Consider the following 27500-nt stretch of genomic DNA (forward strand, 5'->3'; position numbering starts at 1 on the left):
CAGACTGTGCACACAAAAAGGTCCTTGTCATTCACCTTCTCAGTCTTTACATTTTTCCTTAAATATCTCTTGAGCCCTGCTTGCATCATCCTGGCCTCTTCAAATGCTTTCACTCCACACAGTCGACTGGTTTCAAAAGTGTTGCAAATATATATATATACATACATACATACATACATACATACATACATACATATATATATATGTGTATATGTCTATGCTTAAATAGATAGAAAGCTACACATGGTCATACATATTTATGTCTGTGTGTACACACACACACACACACACACACACACACACACACAAATATATAGATTGATTGATTGAGAGAGATTAGCAAGAAAATCAACTAGATAGTATATCATAATACAGTGTGTGCATCAAGGCCAGGTGCTTCTCTGTATGATTGATGGGAATTTATATATATGCATCAATGTGTGTGTGTGTGTGTGTGTGTGTGTGTGTGTGTGTGTGTCTGTGTGTGTGTGTGTGTGTGCAATGTGATAGTGAATGTGACTGAAAGACAGACTGGCAATATGCTGTTACCTTTCACAGAAGTTATGATCACCACTTCAACATAACACAGTAGTCAGTGAGAGAGATTTTATACAGTTGTTTATCCAGCAAGAAACAGCAGCCCAATCTCCCTTTAACATTTTCAAAATGCATGCATCAGATGATGCAGTGTGAGAATCTCTACACCTAACAAAATAGGATGGTCACAGCTGGAATGTCTTTTATCATGGCTGTCTATGATCATGTCTGACGTTTCCTTTTATCCCTTAGTTCTGAGAAAAGGACAGTGCCTTTGTTCTACTTCAGAATTCTCAAGGCCGGCCCCAGTTCTTTGGAAGGATAAAAAGTAAAACAGAGGTGGGAGAGGGAGATTCGAAGTGAAAATATTAGGGGACTTAGCCAAATACCACAAGGTTTTCTGTTTCATGTTCTGCCAGTTCTACTATCCTGCAGCAATATATATGAGTATATGGCATATTGGGTGGTTGTCTTCTATAGGTCAACAAAACCTTCGTGAGTAGATTTGGTGGATGGAAACCTGCAATGTGTATGCATGCAGATGAATATATATATATATATATATATATATATATATATATATATATATATATATGTGTGTGTGTGTGTATGTGTGTGTGTGTGTGTGTGTGTGTGTGTGTGTGTGTGTATGTGTGTGACTCTGTGTGTGTGTGTGCGCATAGGTATGGTGATGCAAACAGGAAAAATAACACTCAAAATATGAACATATGTATATTTTTATTAATATTTAGCAGAGGCAACAGAGTGACTCAAGGTCCGAGTCATTTTTGTATTCGGTTTGCAAGATTCTTCATGTGAATTTGTGTGTTGAAGCATATTTTATTGTGTCTGAGGTGAGTCATTCTCTTTTAGCACCTTATTACTTAATACACACACTGATTCAATTTCCACTCATTTATTTTTCTTCTAAAATTTTCATTGCGTCTTGCAACCTCTTCAATAGTCATTGACTCTGTGCGTTATCAGAGCTGCGTTGTTTTTGTTTGTTGGTGTGCATCAGTGAGCATGTATATACATATATGTATGTATGCATGTGTATGTATGTATGTATGTATGTATGTATGTATGTATGTATGTATGCATGTATGTGTGTATGCATATATATATATATGTATGCGCATGTGTGTTTGTATGTATGTGCATATGTGTGTGCGTGCGTTTGTATGTGTGTGTGTCTGTATTTGTGTGTGTACCTCTCTCTCCTTGTGTGTGCATGTTTGAGTGTGTCTATGCGTATGGGTTTGTATGACTATGTATGTGTGTCTGTTATGTATGTATGTGTGTCTCCATATGTGTCCTTGTATGCATGTGTATATGGTCATGTGTTTCTGTCTTCATTTGTGTATGTATGTGTGTATGTGTGTGCTTGTCTGTCCACACTGCCTATGTAACTATCTATCTATTTATCTATCTGTTTACTTACATATCCATTTACATATATATATATATATAAGTGAAATCGAAATCGAGTTAAATTTGACGTCTGGCACCCATGCCAATGTTGTCTCCCTCATTGGACACGAAACTCAGCTTGCGAAGACTTATTGGGGCAAGCGAAAGCGACATTGTGATGGCACCTGTGTCCAGCGTCGCCTTTCTGGCACTTGTGCCCGCGGCATGTGTAAGGACTTTCGAGTGAGATCGTTGCTAGTGCCCCTAGACTGGCTCTTGTGCGGGTGGCACATAAAATACACCATTGTGAGCGTGGCCGTTGCCAATACTGCCTGACTGGCCTTTGTGCCGGTGGCACATAAAAAGCACCCACTACACTCTCTGAGTGGTTGGCGTTAGGAAAGGCATCCAGCTGTAGAAACTTTGCCAAATCAGATTGGAACCTGGTGTAGCCATCTGGTTTCACCAGTCCTCAGTCAAATCGTCCAACCCATGCTAGCATGGAAAACGGACGTTAAACGACGACGATGATGATGATGATGATGATATATATATACATATAACGCTTGACAACCGATGTTGGTGTGTTTACGTCCCTGAAACTTAGCTGTTCGGCAAAAGAGACTAAAGGCAGTGCTAATGATTGAAACAAGTAAAAGAATAAAAGAGTATATACATCTACATAACAGCCTACTAACAACTCTAACTGTGTGAAAAGAATGATTGCAATTGCCATAGGGGCTAGCATAAGAACCATCTTGAAAAACCACATAGTAAAGTTTAACAGGAAACTATACATGTAGGTCCAAGGAGCAGCTATTGGTGTTGGTGTGGCTGGAGATGTGGCTGACATCTTTATGACCTGGTGGGACAGAAAACTTAAACAATCCATTGCTGAACAATCCACAACTGTTTTGCTTTACTGTAGGTATGCAGATGAGATTAATATTTTAATTAGGACAAACTCTAGTAACTGTAATGTAGAATACTGAGAGGAGCATCATGGAGAGATTCCAGCACACAGCTAGCTCCATCCATCAGAGTATCAAGGTAACCATAGATTACTTCACTAGACATCCTATCAATAGACTCCCTGTCCTTGATACTGAACTTTGGTTAGAGACTGTTAACAACAGAGTGCAGCTCCTCCACTCTTATTTCTTTACTGCCCACAAGAGGCTACAAACAGAGGGGACAAACAAGGACAGACAAACTGATTAAGTCGATTAGATCGACCCCAGTGTGTAACTGGTACTTATTTAATCAACTCCGAAAGGATGAAAGGCAAAGTCGACCTCGGCGGAATTTGAGCTCAGATCGTAGCGGCAGACAAAATACTGCTAAGCATTTCGTCCGACGTGCTAACGTTTCTGCCAGCTCCTCCACTCTTATTACATGAAACCCATAGCTTCTAAAAATGTCGTTCACAAGAACTAAGCTTTGTCACACAACATGAAAATCAACATACTGATAGCAGACTTAGGATAATGACTAACGTGTCCCCTTTATGTGAACCCTATGAAACAAAGAAACATATACAGAACTTCATGCACCACATTCAGTCCTCTGGATATGACCAGAAAGATACTGTTCAAGTATACATGGGAACTAGAAAGAAGTTAGATAGCATTATATGTAATGAAACCAGTGGTACCTGCCCTAGATACAGGAGTAAAGACTGGAATAGGATACAAAGAGTTTGTGACAAAACAAACAGGATAAACATGTGGTACAAATATCAAGGAGTAATGTTTGTAGAGGCCACAGTCCATGGAGAACTAGCCCAAAGATTTAGGAAAGCTCTGAAGGAAACCAAACTCAACATTAAGATCGTTGAAAAGCCAGGGGACTTCATCAGATCACAACTATGTAGGACGTACCCCTTTGAGAATACCACATGCACCAATGATAATTGTATGGTATGTAATATTAACCCTGACCTTAACTGTAGAACTAGAAATGTAGTCAATAGCACAAGGTACATAGAGGGTGCTTGCAAAGACAAGTATACGATATACATAGGTGAAGCATTTAGAAGCATTGTGGAGAGACTAAATGACCATTTGAGACAATATGATGACAAAAAACAGTCGTCCATACTCTACCAAGATGCCAGAAACCAGCATGGAAGAACGGTGATGAGGGTTCCAGTTGATCTGATCAATGGAACAGACTGCTCATGAAATTAACATGCAAGTGGTTGAGCGCTCCATAAACATGTGTACCATTAACTTAGTTCTCGGGGAGATTCAGCATGACACAGAGTGTGACAAGGCTGGCCCTTTGAAATACAGGTACAACAGAAACAGGAAGAAAGACTGAGAGAAAGTTGTGGTGAAAAAGTACAGCAGGGTTCACCAACACCCTCTGATGGAGCCTTGTGGAGCTTTAGGTGTTTTCGCTCAATAAACATTCACAATACCTGGTCTGGGAATTGAAACTGCTATCCTACGACTGCAAGTCTGCTGTCCTAACCATTGGGCCATTGCACCTCCACCATACCCCAATACCCACAGTTTATATATACACAGGTAGAGTTGTTAGTAGGCTACATACATACATATATATATATATATATATATATATATATATATATATATATATATATATATATATATATATATATATATATATATATATATACATAATAGTGTGTATGTGTGTAGGTAAATGGATATGTAAGTAAACAGATAGATAATTAGATAAATAGATAGATTAATACAGACAGATAAGCACCCACCCACACACACACACATGCACATCCATACACAAATGAAGATTGAAACACATGACCATATACTCACATGCACACTTCACACACACACACACACACAAACATGAAAACACAAACACATGAATATGCAGAATACATACATACAAACGTACACACACGCATACACCCATATATATGCATACACAAACATGCATACACACACATACATACATATGTATATATACATACACACAGACACACACACATGCACACAAGCAAACAAAAAGAATGCAGCTCCGATAAGAGACAGAGTCAACGACTATTGAAGAGGCTGCAAGATGCTATGAAAATTTTAGAAAAATAAAGAAGTAAATGAGTGGCAATCGAACCAATGAGTGTGTTAAGTAATAAGGCACTAAAAGAGAATGACTCTCCCCAGACACAATAAAATACACACACACACACACACACACACATATATATATATATATATAGCAATAATAAATCTCTGAGCAAGATGTAAACAGTAGCAGCATGACACCGTGAAGTATATTTGCCACCTAAATGTGGCTGAACTATATGGGATGATGCTACTGTTGTTTATAGCCCCGGGAAGATATCTCCTCTAGCTGGCTAACGACACAGTCTGTGTCCAATCAGTATTTGCGAAGGGAAATCATTGTTCCCATCTCTAGCATTATATATATAGGTATAGGTGTGGCTGTCTGGTAAGAAGCTTACTTCCCAACCTCATGGTCCCGGGTTCATTCCCACTGCATGGCACCTTGGACAAGTGTCTTCTACCATAGCATTGGGGCAACTAACTAAAGCATTGTGAGCGGATTTGATAGATGGAAACTGAAAGAAGCCTGTTGTATATATGTGCGTGTATGTGTGTGTGTGTGTGTGTGTGTGTGTATGTGTGTGTGTGTGTGCGCGTGTCTTTGAGCCTGTGTTTATCCCCACATCACTGCTTGACAACTGGTGTTGGTGTATTTATGTTCCCATAATTTATCGGTTTGGCAAAAGAGACTGATAAAATAAGTACTAGGTTTAAAAAAATAAGTTCTGGGGTAGATTTGTTCAACTATAACACCTCAAGGCAGTGCTCTAGCATGGCTGCAGTCAAATGACTGAAACAAGTAAAAGAATAAAGCAATAAAAGAATATATAGATGAGGTCTGATCAATATGTATCCGGACTGTTGCTATAGTAACAAAGCCGCTTGGTACAGATTGACCTTAAACTCTGCTGTGCATGTGCACTAAGTTTTATTGTTCTAGCTCACTTCCGCTATTTACAGCATTGCTTGGAAGGAAGGTGTGTGTGTGTCTGTGTGTGTGTGTCTCTGTGTGTGTGTGTGTATACATACATACATACACACACCCACATACAATCTTCACATAGATACACACAGACATGCTGCTAACCAGACATTCTTCATTCGTCAAGAGAGTAGTCAACAAGTCTCTCTCTTTCTCACTCTCTCTGTATCTTTCTCTCCCCTCTCTGTCTTTCCTCTATAAACCCCCTTAAATCTATTGATTAGATTTGAAGAAGTTCCCTGAGACAGCAGCAGGTGGTGAAGGAGCTCTAACATTTTTTAGATAATTAAGGATATTTTTGATAATTAGGGATATTTTCAAACACTTTATTAACACTTCCTCATTATATTTTTATATTCTCCTCACTTTCTTTCTTTCTTTCTTTCTTTCTTTATTTCTTTCTTTATTTCTTTCTTTCTTTCTTTCTTTCTTTCTTTCTTTCTACTCTCCTTGCTTGCTTTCATTTTAATCTTAACAAATAACAAGGATTTTCTAATTTCTTTCACCTCAAAACATTTGAAGATGTTTTCTTTTTTTTCATTTATTTATTTCATTGTCTGAAATACATTTAAATTTTCATTTTTATACTTGTGGATATTCAGAAGTTTACATATCACCATCATCATCATCGTTTAACGTCCGTTTTCCATGCTAGCATGCGTTGGACGATTTGACTGAGGACTGGTGAAACCAGATGGCTACACCAGGCTCCAATCTGATTTGGCAGAGTTTCTACAGCTGGATGCCCTTCCTAACGCCAACCACTCCGAGAGTGTAGTGGGTGCTTTTACGTGCCACCGGCACGAAGGCCAGTCAGGCGGTACTGGCAACGGCCACACTCAAAATGGTGTATTTTATGTGCCACCCGCACAAGGGCCAGTCCAGGGGCACTGGCAATGATCTCGCTTAAAAGTCCTTACAGATGCAGCGGGCACAAGTGCCAGAAAGGCGATACTGGGCACAGGTGCCATCACGATTTCGCTTTCGCTTGCCTCAACAGGTTTTCGCAAGCTGAGTTTCGTGTCCAATGAAAGAGACGATGTTGGCATGGGTGCCAGCCGTCGAATTTAGTACGATTTCAATATATGTAGCAAATTGCTTCCTAGATTCTTAGCTAAGATTTGAAACCCAGTATAAATTTTCGTAAATATTCCTTCCTATTGTTCTTGACATTAGCTTTTAGAAATTTATGAGGATCAGTTGTCACAATTAGTTAAGATTTTGCTTAAGTGAACATCCTTGGGCTAAATACAATTCAAGAGAGATAAACCCATTATTTTCCATTGTTCTCTGACCTACGTCCAACTTTCTAACATGCATAAATACAGTATCCAAACTCAATTCTAACTCTTTTGCTTAGCACCTACCAAAAAGAGCACTTCAATAATGACTTGTCACTGCAGGACTATACAACTTACACCATCTCTACTTGTCAACACAGAGAGATAAATCATCATTCTCCTTCTCTCTTACTTCCATCTGTTCTCCAAGCAGTCAACAAAAGACAAACTTGACTACCTACAGAATGGATAACAGAATTGCAAACAATCTGCATACAGCAATAACTTGAAGTTGTAACAATGAAATATAGGCCATATCTAATGTTTTTCTTCTCATTTATTTGACAGATATTTTTGTCACATCATGTGTATGAATGGTTATGGGGGTTCACCAGAATAAAATAGTATCAAAGGGTGTTCTTAGGTAAAAAAAAATGGTTGAGAACCACTGATATAGAGTGTGTGGTGACTGAGTAGAGGCAAAGTGGAGCTGAAAGATCTCTTTAGTCCTTCCCTCACAAAGAACATGACACTCTCTGGTACTCATGCCACAATACACCCAGTATACATTGCAAAGAAAATGGTAAAAAACAAGTTGACGAAGAATAAAGGTGTGAAGATTTTTTTAGTCTGTGTCACTGAACACTTATCTGCTTATCTGGCACCATGAAAAAATGCACCAATTACCTTTGTCAAATGCAGAAACTAAGCTAAAATTGATAAGTATGAGCAGCAGTAAACGAGAGCAGTGGCTCCCAATAATGAAATAACTTGGATCAGGATAGCTCATCCAACCCATGCAAGCTTGGAAATCAGACATAAAATGTTGTTGTTGCTGTTGTTGTTGTTGTTGTTGTTGTTGTTGTTGTTGGTGGTGGTGGTGGTGGTGGTGGTAAGATCTAGTGTTAGTTACTGAATAAAATATGCCTGATACAATTTGTAAAGTCGTTAGTGTTAATTGGAACATCTCTCTGTAGAAACCATGACAAGATTATATGTATGAGTGAGATGTGGTCCAGCAAGTCTAGAAGGGCAGCTATTATTGGGGCACCATTTACAAGGGGTTTGAATGATTATATATCAGCCAGAGTATTTGTCTGGTACTTATTTTATAAGTCTAATAAGATACCAGTTACTAAGTAAATATTAACTTAAAGGGAGATATAAACATCACAAGGTATTTTATGGGTTTTGTTCATTTCAAACTACATTGAAATATACAAATATCTCTACTGTGTTATGGAAACACAGTATTCCTGAAAATTTTGCCATAACATGAAAATCTGTGACATGAAACCTATTTTTCCATTGACATCAGGCTATAAATTGAAATGTATTCCAATGAAATTCTATAAAGGAAAATACATAATACAATCACATCTATGTATAAAAATAACAAATTTTGAATGCAGTATGTATGTATGTATGCATGTATGTATGTATGTATGTATGTATGTATGTATGTATGTATGTATGTATGTATGTATGTGTGTGTGTATGTGTATATATATATATATATATATATATATATATATATATATATATATATATATATATATATATATATATATATATATATATGTATGTATGTATGTATGTATAAATGTATAAAGCAATTAAAGGGGAAAACATTAAGTAAAAAATGAAAACACAGAAATATCATAGCAGAATGTATTATACAGTAATGTCATATATATATCCACCACAGAAGATGTAGAGGGGATTCTGCATTGCCGAAATATAGTGGTCTTAATATTCTGAATAAAAGAATGATTTCAAATTTTGGCACAAGGCCACCAATTTTGAGGGATGGGGTAAGTCTATTGCATTAACTGCAGTGCTCAACTGGTACTTACTTTATATTTTATTGATCCTGAAAGGATGAAAAGCAAAGTTGATCCCACTGGCATTTGATCTCAGTATATAGAGACATATGAAATGCTGCTAAGCATTTTGCCTAGTGCACTAATGATTCTGCCAGCTCGCTACCATAATAATAATAATCCTTTCTACTAAAGGCATAAGGCCTGAAATTTGCAAGAGAGGGTAAGTCAATTACATTGACCCAGTACTCAACTGGTACTTACTTTATTGACCCAGAAAAGATGAAAGGCAAGTCAACCTTGGCAGAATTTGAACTCAAAACATAAAGATAGATGAAATGCCACTAAGCATTTTGTCAGGCTTGCTAATGATTCTGCCAGCTCACCACCTTTAATAATAATGATAATAATAATAATAATAATAATAATAATAATAATAATAATAATAATAATAATAATAATAATAATAATAATAATAATAATAATAATAATAATAATAAAAATAATAATAATAATAATAATAATAATAATAATAATAATAATAATAATAATAATAATAAAAATAATAATAATAATAATAATAAGGTATAAACACACGCCAGAAAAGGTCACAGAAAACGAGAAAGCAACCATACTCTGGGATATGCCAATACACACAGATAGAGAAATTAAGGCAAATAGACCAGATATAGTTGTCAAAGATCATGAAGGAAAAAAATGCCTTCTAATTGATGTTTCAATACCAGCAGATGACAACGTTTCTCTAAAAGAAATGGAAAAACTTTCAAAATACAAAGACCTGGAAATAGAGATAACTCGAATGTGGAATCTAAAAACAGAAACAATTCCTATCATAGTAGGTGCCTTAGGTATAATAAAAAAATATTCAGACAAATACATAACAAAAACACCAGGACTTACAAATATATATAACATACAGAAAATTGGACTACTGGGTACTGCACACATTCTACGCAAAACACTTTCAATACAGTAAACATAAGAGCACCACAGCAAACTACAGCACATACCCAAGGCGCACAGAGCTGCGCTCGGTAGTGAAGTGAAAGCACGTTATAAAAATAAAACTACTGAATAATAATAATAATAATAATAATAATAATAATAATAATAATAATAATAATAATAAACGAACTATCTAAAATAGACAGGAAAACAAGAAAAATAATGACAGGTCTAGGATGCACCACCCAAAATCTGACATAGAAAGACTATATATACAACGTACAGAAGGTGGTAGGGGTCTTATACAACTGGAAAACTATTACAAAATAACCACCATAGGACTGCAAAAGTACCTACTTCAGAAGCAAGGAAAACTAATACAAATAGCCACAAAACACGAGCAAAACAAAAAACTGTTTTCAGTATTTAAGGAAGCTGACAAATACAGACAAGAAATCATACTACCTAACAAATACGAAGAAGAAGAAGAAGAAACAACAAAAGCTATAAAACAAATGAAATCCAAACTAAAACTAGAACACCAACGGACCATGATAAAACGATGGCAAGAAAAGTCCCTACATGGTAAATACTGAGCTAAACTAAATGCAAAAAAAATAGACAGAGAATAATCCCAGCAATGGTTGAGAAGCTCAGGACTCAAAGCAGAGACTGAAGGATTTTTAATTGCTGCACAAGACCAAAGCCTCCCCACCAGAAATTACCAAAAACATATAATGAAAAGAAACATAACAAGTAACTGCAGAATATGTGGCAATGGACAAGAAATAATAAATCATATTATCTCTGGCTGCCCAGTCCTGGCTAAGAAGGAATATATTCACAGACATGACAGAGCTGGGACCTATGTACACTGGAAGCTATGCCCACACTATGGAATAACAACAGAAAAAAGATGGTATAAACATAGGCCAGAAAAGGTCACAGAAAACAAGAAAGCAACCATACTCTGGGATATGCCAATACACACAGATAGAGAAATTAAGGCCGATAGACCAGATATAGTTGTCAAAGATCATGAAGGAAAATAATGCTTTCTAATTGATGTATCAATACCAGCAGATGACAACGTTTCCCTAAAAGAAATGGAGAAACTTTCAAAATACAAAGACCTGGAAATAGAGGTAACTCGAATGTGGAATCTAAAGACAGAAATAATTCCTATCATAGTAGGTGCTTTAGGTATAATAAAAAAATTTTCGGACAAATACATAACAAAAACACCAGGACTTACAAGTATATATAACATACAGAAAATTGCACTACTGGGCACTGCACACATCCTACACAAAACACTTTCAATACAGTAACCATAAGAGCATCACAGCACATACCCAAGGTACACAGAGCTGCGCTCGGTAGTGAAGTGAAAGCACGTTATAAAAATGAAACTACTGAATAATAATAATAATAATAATAATAATAATAATAATAATAATAATAATAATAATAAGAAGAAGAAGAAGAAGAAGAAGAAGAAGAAGAAGAAGAAGAAGAAGAAGAAGAAGAAGAAGAAGAAGAACGGTTTCAAATTTTGGCTCAAGGCCAGCAAGTTGATTACATTGACCCCAGTGCTCAACTGGTTCTTATTATATCAACCCTGGAAAGATGAAAGGCAAGGTCAATCCCAACAGAATTTGAACTCAGAATGTAGAGATACATGAAATGCTGTTAAGCATTCTGCCCCGTGTGCTAACAATTCTGCCAGCATTCTGGGCACAAGAATGGAAATGAGAATATAAAGGGTCTGGAGAGAAGGAATGTTAAAGGGTTAGTAGCAACACAGTAGAAGTAGAGTTACTGCATGATTACGGCCAGGTGCAAGATCTAGGTTGTAGAACTGGTGCATGCACAGGCAAGGTAGGAGAAGAGGGTGTGGGTAGATGTTAGCAAGAATGTTTAGTAAAACTGAGACTAAAGCCTTCTGGATGGCACCATCAGATACATTTGTTGTTATCTTTTTTGAAAATAGAGCTACTACAGGTGCAGCTAAGGTTATGTGCAGCTGTGGTTAGGTACAGGCATGGCTGTGTGGTAAGAAGTTTGCTTCCCAATCACATGGTTGTAGATGCAGACCCATTGTGTGGCACTTTGGGCAAGTGCCTTCTACTATATATAGCCTTGTGAGTGGGTTTGGAAAGCAGAAATTCAAAGAAGCCGACTGTTGCTCCAGCACAGCCACAGGCTTTGGGCTGAAATACATAAAAGAATAAAAGAATGTGTGTGTGTGTGTGTGTGTGTGTGTGTGTGTGTGTGTGTGTGTATGCGTGTGTGTATTCACGTATGTGTGTGTGTGTGTTTGTGTGTGTGTCTGTTTTTCTCCCCACTATTGCTTGACAACCATAGTAGGTGTGTTTACATCCCCATAACTTAGCAGTTCAGCAAAAGAGATTTAAAAAAATAGTACTAAGCTTACAAAAAAGCAGAACATATAAGTACTAGGGTCAATTCATTTGACTAAAATTCTATAAAGTGGTGTCATAGCATGGTCACAGTCTAGTGATTGAAATAAGTTAAAGATAAAAGAGGAAAGGTAAAAGACACCATATAATGCAACAATTTAAACCTTTTTTTTTTTCAAGTAAAGATTCCATAAATTGACAAAATATTGATCTCCAGTACTGTATTAGAAATATCAAATAGAAGGTAAAATATCAAATAGAAGATAAAATCTTCATCGTCATTTAGTGTCCGCTTTTCAATGCTTACATGGGTTAGATGGAATTTATTGAAGCATATTTCTACAGTTGGATGCCTTTCCTGTCACCAACCCTCACCTGTTTCCTAGCAAGGTTATATTTCTTCATAAGGACTTCTGGTGGTTTGCTGTGCTTGAGAAGATATGCCAAGTTTAATAAAATTGGAACTGTCCATGCACACAGGCATATCTTCTACATCCCATTCTCAGCCAAGAGAGTGGGTGCTAGTGCCACATAAAAGTGCCCATGCCAACGCCACATAAAAACGCCTATGCTGGTGCCACATATAAGCACCTAGTACACTCTGTAAAGTGGTTGGTGTTAAGAAGGACATCCAGCCATTGAAACCATGCCAAAATAGACAAATGGCCAACTTCCTTCAGCATGGAGAACAGATGTTAAAAGATGAGGATGATGATGATGATGATGATAGCCTGACATGTTTTTCACAGAATATTGGGAAAGAACAACATTGCTTATATGATGAAGATGCTCATTTACAACCATCATGTGATATCTAGACAAAGTTACACACACAAACACATGTACACACACACACAACACTTCTTTCTGTTCCTGTCTTCCAAATCTACTTGCAAGGCTTTGATCAATCCAAGACTATAGTGGAAGACACTTGCCCAATGTGCCATGTTGTAGGACTGAGCCCAAAGCCATGTGTTTGGGATGTAAGCTCCTTAAACCCTCAGCCTCACCTGTGCCTGTATATAAAACAATATTCCATCCTTTATATATCATTACATCTAATATAAATCAACTTTATTACTTGCAAATATTTAATAAATAGCTCACTTTTTATTTTAATATCAAAATATTTCTCAAAGAATATTAAATTTATTAAATATTTTTGTGTTCAGATTTTTTTGAGAAATGTGTCCTGTTAACTGTTCCAATGCAGTTGAAATGCCTACAGTTTTGTTTTATAGCTTGTGTTCTTTTCTTAGTTGGTTTAATACATAAAATATATTTACATTATTTATATTTGACGGATATTTGTCCTCATCTTTGTTGTTAACACGTTTCAGCTGATATACCCTCCAGCCTTCATCAGGTGTCTTGGGGAAATTTTGAAACTGGGTTCTCATTCCTAAGGTATTTTTTTTTATGTTGTTATTATTATTATTATTATCATTATTATTATTATTAAGGTCACTGCCTGGAATCAAACTCGGAATCTTGGGGCTAGTAGCCCGCGCTCTTAACCACTATGCCATATGCCCGTGACCTTAATAATAATAATAATAATAATAATAATAATAATAACAACATCAAAAAAATACCTTAGAAATGAGAACCCAGGTTCAAAATTTCCCCAAGACACCTAATGAAGGCTGGAGGGTATATCAGCTGAAATGTGTTAACAACAAACAAGATGAGGACAAATATCCGTCAAATATAAATAATGTAAATAATGTACATAATTCCTCATCTCTTAAATATAGAACGGTATTATAAAATATATTCTTTTAAATATCTCATTGTATTTCAAACATCTAAAGTTTTATTGTCCCAGATCAGCTCTAATCCAACAAACATATGATTAATCCTTTTATTACCATATTCATTTTGAGATGCCTTGTGTTTCTTTCAATTAATTTTAAATATAACAAAGAATTTAGTAAAATAACTTAGTTACCATTAAGCTGGTGTTATGAACATAAATTGTGACTATGGTTTGGTGGAAGATTTTAATTGAAAACTTATGAAAACAAGACAATTGTACTACAGAGCTAGAGCGGTTTCAGCCAGGTTGGTATCGAAAGGGTTAAATATATTTCAATTATGACCATCTTGTTTTCATATAGGTTTCTTGAACTTCTCTATCTAATGTAGCCTTCTCTTTTGTGATTTAAGGGAGATTTTGGCTGCTATTTCTAGGGAATTGGGAGACAATGTGTGCATATAATCATCACCCTTTCATCTTTTTCTTGTTTCAGTCATTAGATTGTGGTCATGCAGGGGCATCACCTTGAAGTGTTTTAGTTGAATGAATCAACCCCAGTACTTATTTTTCTGGCAAGTCTGGTATTTATTCTATTGGTTTCTTTGCCAAACTGCTAAAACAAAAAAAAACAAAAATAAATAAATAAATAACTATAAAAAAATAAAAATAAATAAAAATAAAAATTAAAAAAATTGGAAAGACGAGTTTTAACAGATATAAAACATAGCCAATACAATAAGCTCCCCAATAAAACATACTCAATACAATCTGTATTACTTCTTGTTTATACTTATAATCTTGTCATGGTTTCTACAGTGAGATGTTCCATCAAACACTAACCGCTTTACAGATTGTATTAGGTATATTTTATTGGGGAACTAACACTAGATCTTATCCTTGTCATCATCACCACCACCACCACCACCACTGCCATTATCATCATCAAGCTTTACAGGAAGGGAAAGAGTCTTAATTTTTTGGAAGTGGTTGAGAAAAAAAAGAGCAAGATGTTAGGAGCCAGGTGGAATACAGTTCAAAGGAGGGAGTTAAGGAGGGATCAGGGGCAGGTGTGTATGTGTGTGCATGTATAGGTATGTACGTGTTTTGATATGGGTATAAGAAGTGAGTGGTGCATGTGTGCTTTGCAGTGGAATGTCTGTGTGTAGAGGTGTACAAGTGTAGAAGTAAAATGACATGAATTAGTGGTGGGGGGAGTGAGGAGTCAGTAATTTGTGTAATTGCATTGTGTGTGTGTAAGAAAAATGTAGAAGTGAGGGGATGGAATTGCATGCAAGTGTGAGGTTAAAGAGAATGCAAGAGAAATGTGTATATATTTATATCTATATACTGCTCTCTCTCTCACTCTCTCTCTCTCTCTATTAATCTATATCACTATATATATATATATATATATATATATATGTATATATATATATATATATATATATATATATATATATATATATATATATATATATATATATATATATATATATATATATATAGAGATGTGAGAAGGCATGACCACTAAGTGGACAACCTTTACGCTAGAAATTGGCCATCAATGGTCAAACCACAAAAGAAAAGAATGTTCTCATTTGTCTTGCCCGTTCATGTTCTGGTGTGTGCTAAATTTTTCCCTGGAGAACATTGTTTTCTTTTGTGGTTTGACTGTTGATGGTCAATTTCTAGCGTAAAGGATGTCCAGATAATGGTCATCCCTTCTCACATGTATGTAATATAAATTTTCTGAATTTCCAGAATTTTCTTTATGCTAGGCCACTGGTTTTAAATTGGTGTTAATTAAATTAATAAATTAATATCCAATTTATCACCCTTATTATTTAAATTTTATATATATATATATATATATATATATAGGAGAATATATATATATATATATATATATATATATATATATATATATATATTTATTTATTTATTTATTTATTTATGTGTTTCAGCCAAGTGGCTGCGGTCATGCTGGTGCACCAATATATATATATATATATATATATATATATATATATATATATATATAGGCGCAAGCATAGCTGTGTGGTAAGAAGCTTGCTTACTACAAATGTGGTGAGAAATTCCAAACACTTCTTAACATACGAACCCCTCGGTGACCATATTCCCTTCTCTCGCCTACCCAGTGAAATACGTATAAATTTACTTCTTATTTATCTAAGAACAGACATAAACTTCCTGTTGACAAAAGAGTCCAGAACTCCAACTAAAGAGTATAAAACCCACAGAATTGTCTTCCCTTAGACACACTTCCTGTTTTGACACCACACTTCCTGCTTTACACAAACTTTCAGCCCTTTTTTTAAAACAAAACTCAACTCTCAATTCCATGCATCCTAATCTTTCTAACAATTATCTACATGGATTACCATTGAACTTTAAAAGCTCAAAGACAATATAATGTATTGGTATATTTATTATTTTTTATATATTATTTTTTTATATATTATTTTTTATTTTTTTGTAAAAAACATTTTCATTCTCCCTGTTCTTGAAAATTTGCCTTACAATGAAAGCCGGTTAGAAATCCTTTTTAATCCTCTTTATACACATCTATATTAAAATATGCTTTCAGTTTAGCATTCTGTCTTATTATTATTTTTTATTTTCCTATATATATATATATATATATATATATATATATATATATATATATATATATGCATACACACATACATACGTATGCATACACACATACCTACATACATACATCAAGACAGTGCTCCAGCATGATTGTAGTTCAGTGACTAAAACAAGTATAAAAGTGAAAGAGTATGTGTGTGTGTGTGCATATGTGTGGGTGTACACATGTGTGTATATGTATGTGCATGTGTATTGTGCATATATTTGTCTACTCGTGTGTGTTTGTGTGTGTGTGTGTGTGTGTGTGTCTGTGTCTCAAATAATACATCTTACACTATCAATGGCTGCTGCAGTAATAACTTCAGCTCCAAAAAATAAAGAACAAAAAAACTATTAACATTATTAGTGAAGTTCACAGTTCTAAGGAGACACAGAAAAGTCTGTTTTCAAGTTACAACTCTGTTAATGCTAGAATAAATTGGTTTTTCTTATAGTGGCACCAACCATATAGATGTATTTCATCATATTTTCTCCCTCTGTTGATTCACTAATCTTTACTTTATCCAACTAAGTAAGGTGTCTCCTGAGAAAGTCAAGCAATCTCTTGACATATTAATATGAAATGTTATTTGATGAGAAATGATACAATGTTCATCCAATGATATCAACTAGAACTAATTATATTGAGGTCTCTGATGTTTTAAATGCCACACAATTCTACTATTGTAACAACAACAACAACAGCAACAACAAAAAGAAACAGAAATAAGATCTCCATGGCTCAAATATGGATTCCTGGTTCAAGCCTCAGTTGTAAGAGTTCTATATTATTTGTATTACTAACACTTTTCGGAAAACTTTAATGGAAAATACCCCAATGACTTTTATCACCTTTATTCCTACTTCAGTTCATGTAATTGTATATATCTATCAGTACTTTTCATAAAAAGCCTTTACTTTTTTTGATTTCCAATGTGCATTTTCGCTTATTTTTCTGCTTATTTTCCCCGTACATTTCTACGTGTAGTTTCTATTTTGTTTTTGTAACATATTTCTATTATATATATATATATATATATATATATATATATATATATATATATATATATATATATATATATATATATATACACATACATATATATATATATATATATATATATATATATATATATATATATATATATATATATATATATATATATATATATATGTATGTATGTATATATATGTATGTGTATATATATATATATATATATATATATATATATATATATATATATATATATATATATATATCGCAGGAGAGAAAATTGTACACCTATGGCATGTAGTTGAACTTTTGAACTGGTGGTCCATCAACTTTGACAATAGGAGTTCCAGTTGATCTGAGCAATGGAACAGTCTGCTCATGAAATTGACAAGCAAATGGCTGAGCGATCTACAAAAACTCATACCCTTAATGCAGTTATCAAGAAGATTCAGGATGATACAGAATGTAACAAGGCTGGCCCCTTGAAAAACAAGTACTACTTATTTTTGCCAGCTGAGTTGACTGGAGCAATGTGACTCAACACACTGCTGGGACTTGAACTCATGACCTTACGAGTGTAAGCAGAATGCCCTAAACACTAAGTTACACACCTTCGCTTCTCTCTCTCTCTCTCTCTCTCGCTCTCTCTCTCTCTCTCTCTCTCTATATATATATATATATATACTAGCAGAGATACCTGGCTTTGCTCATGTCACATGGAATTGAAGAATTAGACTTTTCTTTTATATTTTCTCTAATGAACTAGAATACCTATGATTCGAATTTCATCAAAACTGCAGATGAAGAATTTTAATGAGGGTTCTTTCCCTCTTTACACACCCTAACAAAAATTCTAATCATGACATATTTATCCCATACTACTCATCTTTATGCCCAGATTCCAAAATCCAAATCTTATGAAATCTATTCAAAGGTTTTTGCTCTTGAAAAGTGGAGCACATGGAGCTCTAAAATGTGAGAGTTAAGGCCCCTAGAGAAGTTGAATTGTTGGGAATCTTTTTAACTTGGGTCTTATATCTATTGTTCAAATTTCTTTGAAATCGGAAATATATGTATGTTCACTGGGTTTGTAAAAGAGAGCAAAGCTACTGGAAACCAAAAAATGTATGATCACAGTAAGCAGTCAGCTACCCTACCCTAGTCGTTACCACTCCCCAGTGTAGGATTCCTCACCATACAGGTGACAGGCACAGCCGTAAGATGCATTATGGATCTACAGCAATTGGAAGAGTGTGACCCAACTCAAATAAACATTAACAACTGTGTGACGTGAGGGCTTAGGGGAAATGAAAGCATCATTTCTGGAGTTTGCCAATGATCACTATGCCGATAGGTAACTGGACAGAATAAATTTGCAATCTATAAATCTCTTTGAATAACCAGTCAATCATCTGGAAAGGCCTTGAAATCAATGTTACCATTGGGGGACTATCTCTGACCTAGTGATAATAAAAAGACTGAAATGAGGTCTGCAACCAAATAACTTTACTCAACACTTTGCAACTGAATCAGTGGAGGCAAAGATGCTTCTCCTTTACTTGACAATTTATGCACTACATTGCAGAAATCACAATCTAAGTATATTTCAAAGTAAAGTCTTACACTCTTGTACCATTGAATTACAAATAACACTCATCATGTATGCTCAGGTGACCCTACAGCTTCCAAGAGTATTTGTCTGGGCTTAGGAAAAATGACTAAATTGTGGGGGTTAAGCCCCCATTAAGGGGTCTTACAAACTTCTAAGAAGTTGAAATTTTAGAAATATTACTTCATTTGTGTCTAATATATATGGTTAAAATTTCATCTACAGCAAAAATATATAAATTTTCATGGGGGTTAGGGCCTCATTTATGCCCCCTCACTTTCAAAGATATACTGCATTACATCTGTCCTTATGCATAGAATATAATTTCCAAATTTCATAAAGATCCATTCAATACTTTTGACCTAGTTTTGGATCATAAAAAATTACTAAAATTTGGGAGTTAAGGCCACCATTAGCGGGGTGTCTTAGAATCCTCATGAGAAGTGGAAACTTTGAGAATACTTCTTGATGTGTCTCAATTACCTATGGTTGAAATTTCATCAACATTGCAAATTTATGAATTTTCATGGGAAGTTTTGCCCCCTTTAAATCCACCTCAAATTCAAACCAAACATACTGCATTATGTCTGCCCTTATGCATTGAATCTAAGTTCCAAATATCATAAGGATCCATTCAGTAATTTTGGTCCATGAAATTGTATGAAACAGACAGCATCACCCTTCTCCCTAGGCTTGGATTTTGTGTTCCAAATTTCATTAGGATTGGTGCAGTAGTTTTTGAATCTCAAAGTAACACACAAACACACATAAAGATATTTACTTTTATATAATAGATATAAATATGCACATATACATACATGTATATGTGTGTGTGTGTGTGTGTGTGTGTATCATATATATATATATATATATATATATATGCATACAGAAAGATAGATTGATCAATACAATTGAGTGGCAAACAAAAATATGAAACACTGCCCTAAAGAATATTTTGTTAAATGAATTGACCCCAATGCTTTTTCTTTTTATTTTGATGAGCCTGATACTTATTCTATCAGTCTCTTCTTGTCAAACCAGTAAGTTATGGGGATATAAATAAACCAACAGCAGTTGTCAAGCAGTGATGAGGAAGAAACACAAACACAAAGACACACACATACACTTATATATATACATATATATATATACGATTGGTTTCTTTCAGTTTCTGTCTACGAAATCCACTCACAAGGCTTTGATTGGTCGAAGGCTATAGCAGAAAACATATGCCAAGTTACCATACAGTGGGACTGAACCCAGGACCATGTGTTGTGGAACCAAATTTCTTACCACACAGCCACACCTGCACCTGTGTGTGTGTGTGTGTGTATGTGTGTGTGTGTGTATATGTATGTATATATGTATGTATATGTATATATGTATGTGTATGTATATATATATATAAAATTATAATACAGGGTATCTAAGAGATACCGCCATGCTGAAAAATAGCAGTCAAATCCTGACTCTAAAACCACAATAAATGTCCACATTTTTTACTGGTTTATTTTGTCTTCGTCTTCGCTCCTTGTGCTATGTGGACATTTATTGTGGTTTTAGAGTCAGGATTTGACTGCTATTTTTCAGCATGGCAGTATCTCTTAGATACCCTGTATTATAATTTTAAATAATTATTACCTTTGATGTTTTTTATTCCCATGCTGGCCACTTGATAGGCTCAATATTTTAAATATCGATCTTATCCTTATTTATATATATATATATATATATATATATATATATATATATATATATATATAATATTGACTACTTGATAAATTCTTATAAAGATTTTATCCTATATTTTATTATAAATAATTAGAATATATTCAGTGCTGAATATTATTCTGTATAAGCACGTGTTACCGAGATGCAACTAGATAAATTCTAACCTCTTTCACGGATATATAATGATGAACAGAAGTCATCGTGCTATGTTGGGTACATCGGGGAATGTTGATTTTTGTTTATTTTTTTGTGTCTCGACCATACTTGTACTGATGAACAAAAGATGCAGCTTACTTCACAGTTTTGCTGTATTAATTGAGAAACCAGTGGTTTGCCGTTAAGTTAAATGTTTTTAGGAGATTAATTTTTGAAAGTTGCATTTCCCTCGCTTTCAATAAATATGTTGCTTATTTTTTGGTAGTTTTTGACTTATTTAGTCCCTCTAAGCGAGAGGCATTACTATATAGTTAATGCCCTTATATAAATTATATATATTTATGGGAAAAAACGATGAGTTTTTTTCCTTATGGGGTTTTTTTCATGCTGACTACTTGATAAATTCTTATAAAGATTTTATCCTATATTTTATTATATATGTAAATATATGTATGCACGTATATATGTGTATATACATGTGTACATATTACATATACATCTATATATATATACACATATATACATACATATGTACACATATATATACATATACATATATTTATACATATATATACATATATATACACATATATATACATATATATATACATATATAAACATATATATATATACATACATATATAAACATATATATATATATATATATATATATATATATATATATATATATATATATATATATATATATATATATATATATATAGATGTATACATGCTTATATACATCTATACATATACATATATATATGTCTATATATATATGTCTATACATCTAATACTGAAATAGTGCAAGAGCTAAGAGATTGCTCTGGGCTCGCATTAGGCAAGAAGTTGAAATATTTTTGGCCCATGCAACTAAGAAAGGCATGTATAAAATTTGAATGAAATCTGTTGTATAGTTCTCGAGTTTTAGGGATTTACACAGACAGACAGATAGACAGAAACATATTCTCATCTTTATATATATAGAAAATAGAAGATATATGACAGGAGAGAAAACTGTACACCATTATACTGGATATTAACACATACACACATATATACGTTCATGATAGTTCTAATTCGATTTTAAGCAATGCCATAGCTTAATTGTTCTTTTGAGCATGAACTGCACAGATGTAGCTTTTCAGTCCTGCGAGAGAACCACACTCCTCTACATAGATGTGACAATGATGGAAGCCTCTTGCAGCAGGAGGTCAGAGAATTTCTACTTATTCTGGCATATGCCTTCATTCTATCATGGAATTTTTCATTGATTGTTTTGTTTGGCTATGGCTAACCATAGTAGGAAACACATAACATATTATTAGAGATATTAAAACTCAAGCATGCTTGTACCTGAAGCTTTTCTAAACTATGCGTACATCTGCCCTGAAAAGAAGAACTAATCCATATTGTTTGAGGCAAACAAAGTTGCAGGTTTCACATTCAAGTTTTCCTTTCCTAGGGAGATGTCTAAACAAAGACTAACCCATTAGCATTTAAAACATCCAACCAAAATATTCTACCTCTTTTAAGTTCAAACCAGCCAGATCTGGCCTCTCACACCTACGTTGCACTGTTATTCTAAAAAGAAGCTATCACATCATCGAAATCCTGATGCTATGAGACAATGCATCATTAATTCAAATCAATGAGAATAAATAGGCAATATATTTGACAGAATTATCTGAATTCTAAAAGGTAAAGGGTCTCTTGTGTAGCACATAAGGCTCTATGTACGTATACCAAGAGCCTTGCATGTCACAAATGCACACAAGGGATGGAATTTGACCCCGCAAAAATGTTAATATCTGTGAGTTGAACACAGAAAAACTGTTTTCCAAACACAAGACTTTTACCTCAGTGCTCTCTCTCTCCAAACACACACACACCAAGTGTTAAGTGTACTATGAACCTATAAACATAAACAAATTGACCAAAGAATACCATACCAGACTTTAAAAATTATGGTAGTCAGAGTTTCCTTGTGACAAGACAACATCCCACAATGCATTTGCAGTAACCATACTGATGCAAATATTTGAAATAGCTGACTGGTCTCTTTCAGACTCATGAACATTGCATAATGTCACATCTCATTGCTTACTCTTTTGCAATCCAAGAGTAGGAGATTGCTATAAAATATCTTATGAACAATTGAAACAGTGAAGTTCTTAAATTCTCAAGTTGCAACTATAAATGTCAATTATGTACTATTTCTCTGTTAAGATATTACATGTGATTTAAAGCTGCCCCAAAATGTAATCAACATACTATTTCTCATGGCAGCATGATGTTGCAAAAGCAAACTATAGGAAAGACTGTCATGGTATAAATAACAACACCCCAGTTACTGAATTTATACATATAATAAACTATCCATGACCCGTTAGTTCACCTGGAAAGTCTGAGTTTCCTAGCAACAGAATTTTGTCTCATGGGATCTTTTTTCTTTTCCATGTTATTTCACATGCTTTCAACGAATTTGACCTCGAAATCACATGTAAACAACTCCTTTCCCCAGAAAAGGAAAGATTTGGCTGCAATTTCTTGAACGCCCTGCTACCACGTAACAGGTATTTTGGGTCCTTTATCGCAAATAGCTGTTACGTGGTAGCAGGGCGTGCTAGAAATAGCAGCCAAACCTTTGGAGCTGAGATACGTTGAATGCACTCGGAATAATTTTTGTAATGGTATTCTCTTGGGGAAATCTTTTGCTTTGATTCTCAGAACTGTTGCTTTGACTCTCAGAACTGTCATCTGGATCAACTGGTTTTATTCGTTAATTTCCGTAATTTTTTTTTATTTATTTGCTTTTGTTTTAAAGTGAAAGAAAGGAGAAAGTGAAAGAAAGGAGAAAGTGAAAGATGTATGAACGTGTATATGAAATAGACGTGTGTATGTGTGTGTGAAAGAGAGAGAAAGAGAGCCACTTATACATACATGAGAATACACACGGTCACTCACTCACTATCTCTCTCTCTCTCTCACACACACACATATACATGCACATGTACATACAAAAAAGATGCATGCATATGTATTGATGTATGTACGTATACATGACAACACACCCCTTCACTCACTCTCTCTCTCTCTCTCTCTTTCTGTCTCTTTCTCTCTCTCTTTTCTCTCTTTCTTCTCTCTCTCTCTGTCTTTCACATGCTCATGTCCATTTTATATATACGTACATACATCTTTCACTTTCTCCTCTCTTTCACTTTAAAACAAAAGTAAATAAATAAAAATGCTTTACGGAAATTAAGGAGCTCCGAATGACAGTTCTGAGAATCAAAGTGAAAGATCGCCATTCACTTGAAAATAATTTTAAAAAAACATTAAAATATTATCTGTTAAAAAAAAGCTAAAATATAAATACTTACTGTACAAACAACTTACATTTTTGAAATCACATTCAGTTGAAAATATTTCTGAATGATTAAAATATTGTGTGCATCAAAAAGTCAACGTTTTTATTCTTAGAGAGCGTAAAGACTATGTGTGTGTATATGTCACAGATAGTAGATGTGTGTTTATGCTGTTTGACATGCCATGGCATTCATATGTGTGAATATTCTGTATGTGTGTATGTGTGTTGATGTCACAGAAGCCATGTTTTTTTCTGTCAAGAAATAACAAGCAAAAATTGTGTTTAATCATTTTCATTAATAAATAGAGGTCCAAATATCACAAAAATTTGTACTGCACTGCCGACGGTAAGTATGAGAATAAATATGCAAAAAAAAAAAGTAAGATAAGATATATTATTTCTGAGATATTTTGGGTACACACAAACAACTCTAGAGTTTTAGTATTATTAAGATATATATATGTACGTGCATATATGCATGCATGCATATGAAATCTGCATCTGCTCCAGGTATGTGGAAAATGACCATCATCCTATGCTCACCTGTGTGTCCTGGAGACTTCCAATCACATCTTCTACTTGTTCTGATTATTTCTTCCTTTTGCCACTTGACTTATTAAGAAAGTGTGATGGCATTGGTGTTGGTGTCTTAGTTTCCAGAACAACCTGCACAATAAATATTATTATAGTAGGCATGGTATGTGTAGAGTCAGTCCAACTTTCTCATCCTTCAAACTTGTGCTGGTCTGGTGCTACAAGTGCCCCAAGCCCAGGATGGAGGATTTGTATGGAGTCACTGTCCCGGCATGCATATCTACACAAATACATACCAACACAAATAATATTGATGGAACATTCCCCTAAAAACTTTGGGTGTTTGCAAACTGACTTGTTTTAGATATTTAGGATAGGAAAGAAAAATCACGCACAATCAAAGAACTGCCCTGCAGATGTGAACATCTCTACCAAAGTCAGAGAGAAGAAAAATACAAGGGTAAGTTAAGTGTGGCTGTGTGGTAAGAAGTCTGCTTCACAACCACATGGTTCCGGGTTCAGTCGCACTGTGGGAGACCTTGGGCAAGTGTCTTCTACTGTAGCCTTGGGTTGAACAAAACCATGAGTGGATCTGGTAGATGGAAACTGAAAGAAGCTCATTGTGTGTGTGTGTCTGTGCCTATGTGTCTGTGTATGTCCTCTACTACCACTTGACAACTGGTGTTGGTGTGTTTACATCCCTATAATTTTAGTGTTTCCTCAAAAGAAACTGATAGAATAAGTACCAGGCTTAACAAAAAATAAGTACTGGGGTCGATTTATTTGACAAAGCCATTTTCAAGGCAGTGCCTCAGCATGGCCACAGTCTAATGACTGGAACAAGTAAAAAATAAAAGAACTCTTTATTCTGTAATTTATTAAAGTGCAAGGATTCAGCAGTAACATCATTTTCCAACATAGTCTTGCTTTCCAATGCAGTTCAGAAGTTTGCTTATTCCATTGGAGAAGCTGTTTGTACAGATCTTTATGCAGCCCTCCCTGCACTTCTTCATCTGTAGTAAATTGACGATCTCATAACGGATGCTTGAGCAATCCAAAGTGCTGATAGTTGGAAGAGACAAGATCTGGACTCTATGCAGGGTGTCCCAGCAGCATGAAACCCAATTTTTCAATGGTTTCAACAGCGTGGGTGGCTGTATGTGGCTGGAGGCATAATCATGCAACTTGCTTTGACAACAAACCTCAGTGTTTGGTGTGAATGGCTGGTTTCAGTTTGTTGACCAGCATTTCACTGTAGCCTACACTGGTGACTGTAGACCCCCTTTGCAGGTAATGTTCCTGTATAGGTCGCCCTTTTGCATCCCAGAAAACAGCCAACATCACTTTTTCTACAGAAGTTTGAGTCTTAAATTACTTTATTGCTGGTAATTTCAGGAGTTTTCACCCTATACTCTGCCTTTTGGATTCTGGCTCAAAGTGATACACCCAGGTCTCATTTCATGTGACTATTCTCTCTCAAAAAAAAAAAAAATGTCTTCGTCATTGAAATGGTTGAGTAAGTGTTGACAGATCTCCACATGATTGTGCATATGCATTTCAGTAAGCTCTCTTGACACTCATCTCACACAAACCTTATGGAAGTGAAGTTTGTTGGGGATGATTTCATATGCAGAACCATAACTAATTTACAGAGAACATGTCACCTCAACGATAGTAACTCATTAGTTCACCAGAACTGTCTTGAGTTTGTTGAATCTTCATGTCAGTGGTGTAAGTTGAGGGGAAAATCTGCTCCCTCTTCATGCTTCACATTTGTCTGACCATTTTAAAACTTCTTGATACACTCATACACACTTCTAAATGGCAGAGTGGTGTCGCTGTATTGTACAGAAAGCCTGCAATAAATTTCAGCCCCTGACACACCTTCAGACCAGAGAAATCGGATCACTGATCTCTTTTCTTCCTTGGAGAACAGTGCTAGCGAAGCAGTCACGTTTACTCTGTAACACACACAAAAAAAAAAAAAAAAAAGAAAACTGGAGTGATCCATGTCAAACCTCAGTTAGGCAACCACAAGAGTACTACCTTTTAGCATGCAAGCACTGAAATCCATGTGGCCAACCTGAAGAAAGTTTTAGCAAAAGTTCAGATAATTTTTGACTTCCCTTTGTATCTATGGACAACACTTTCAAAACCTGCCACCAGGGCCATCAAGCAGCATTATATAGTACGGGGTAAATCAATAGAC

The sequence above is a fragment of the Octopus bimaculoides genome, chromosome 5, assembly GCF_046866305.1.
Source record: "Octopus bimaculoides isolate indiv1 chromosome 5, ASM4686630v1, whole genome shotgun sequence".
Taxonomy (NCBI): Eukaryota; Metazoa; Mollusca; class Cephalopoda; order Octopoda; family Octopodidae; genus Octopus; species Octopus bimaculoides.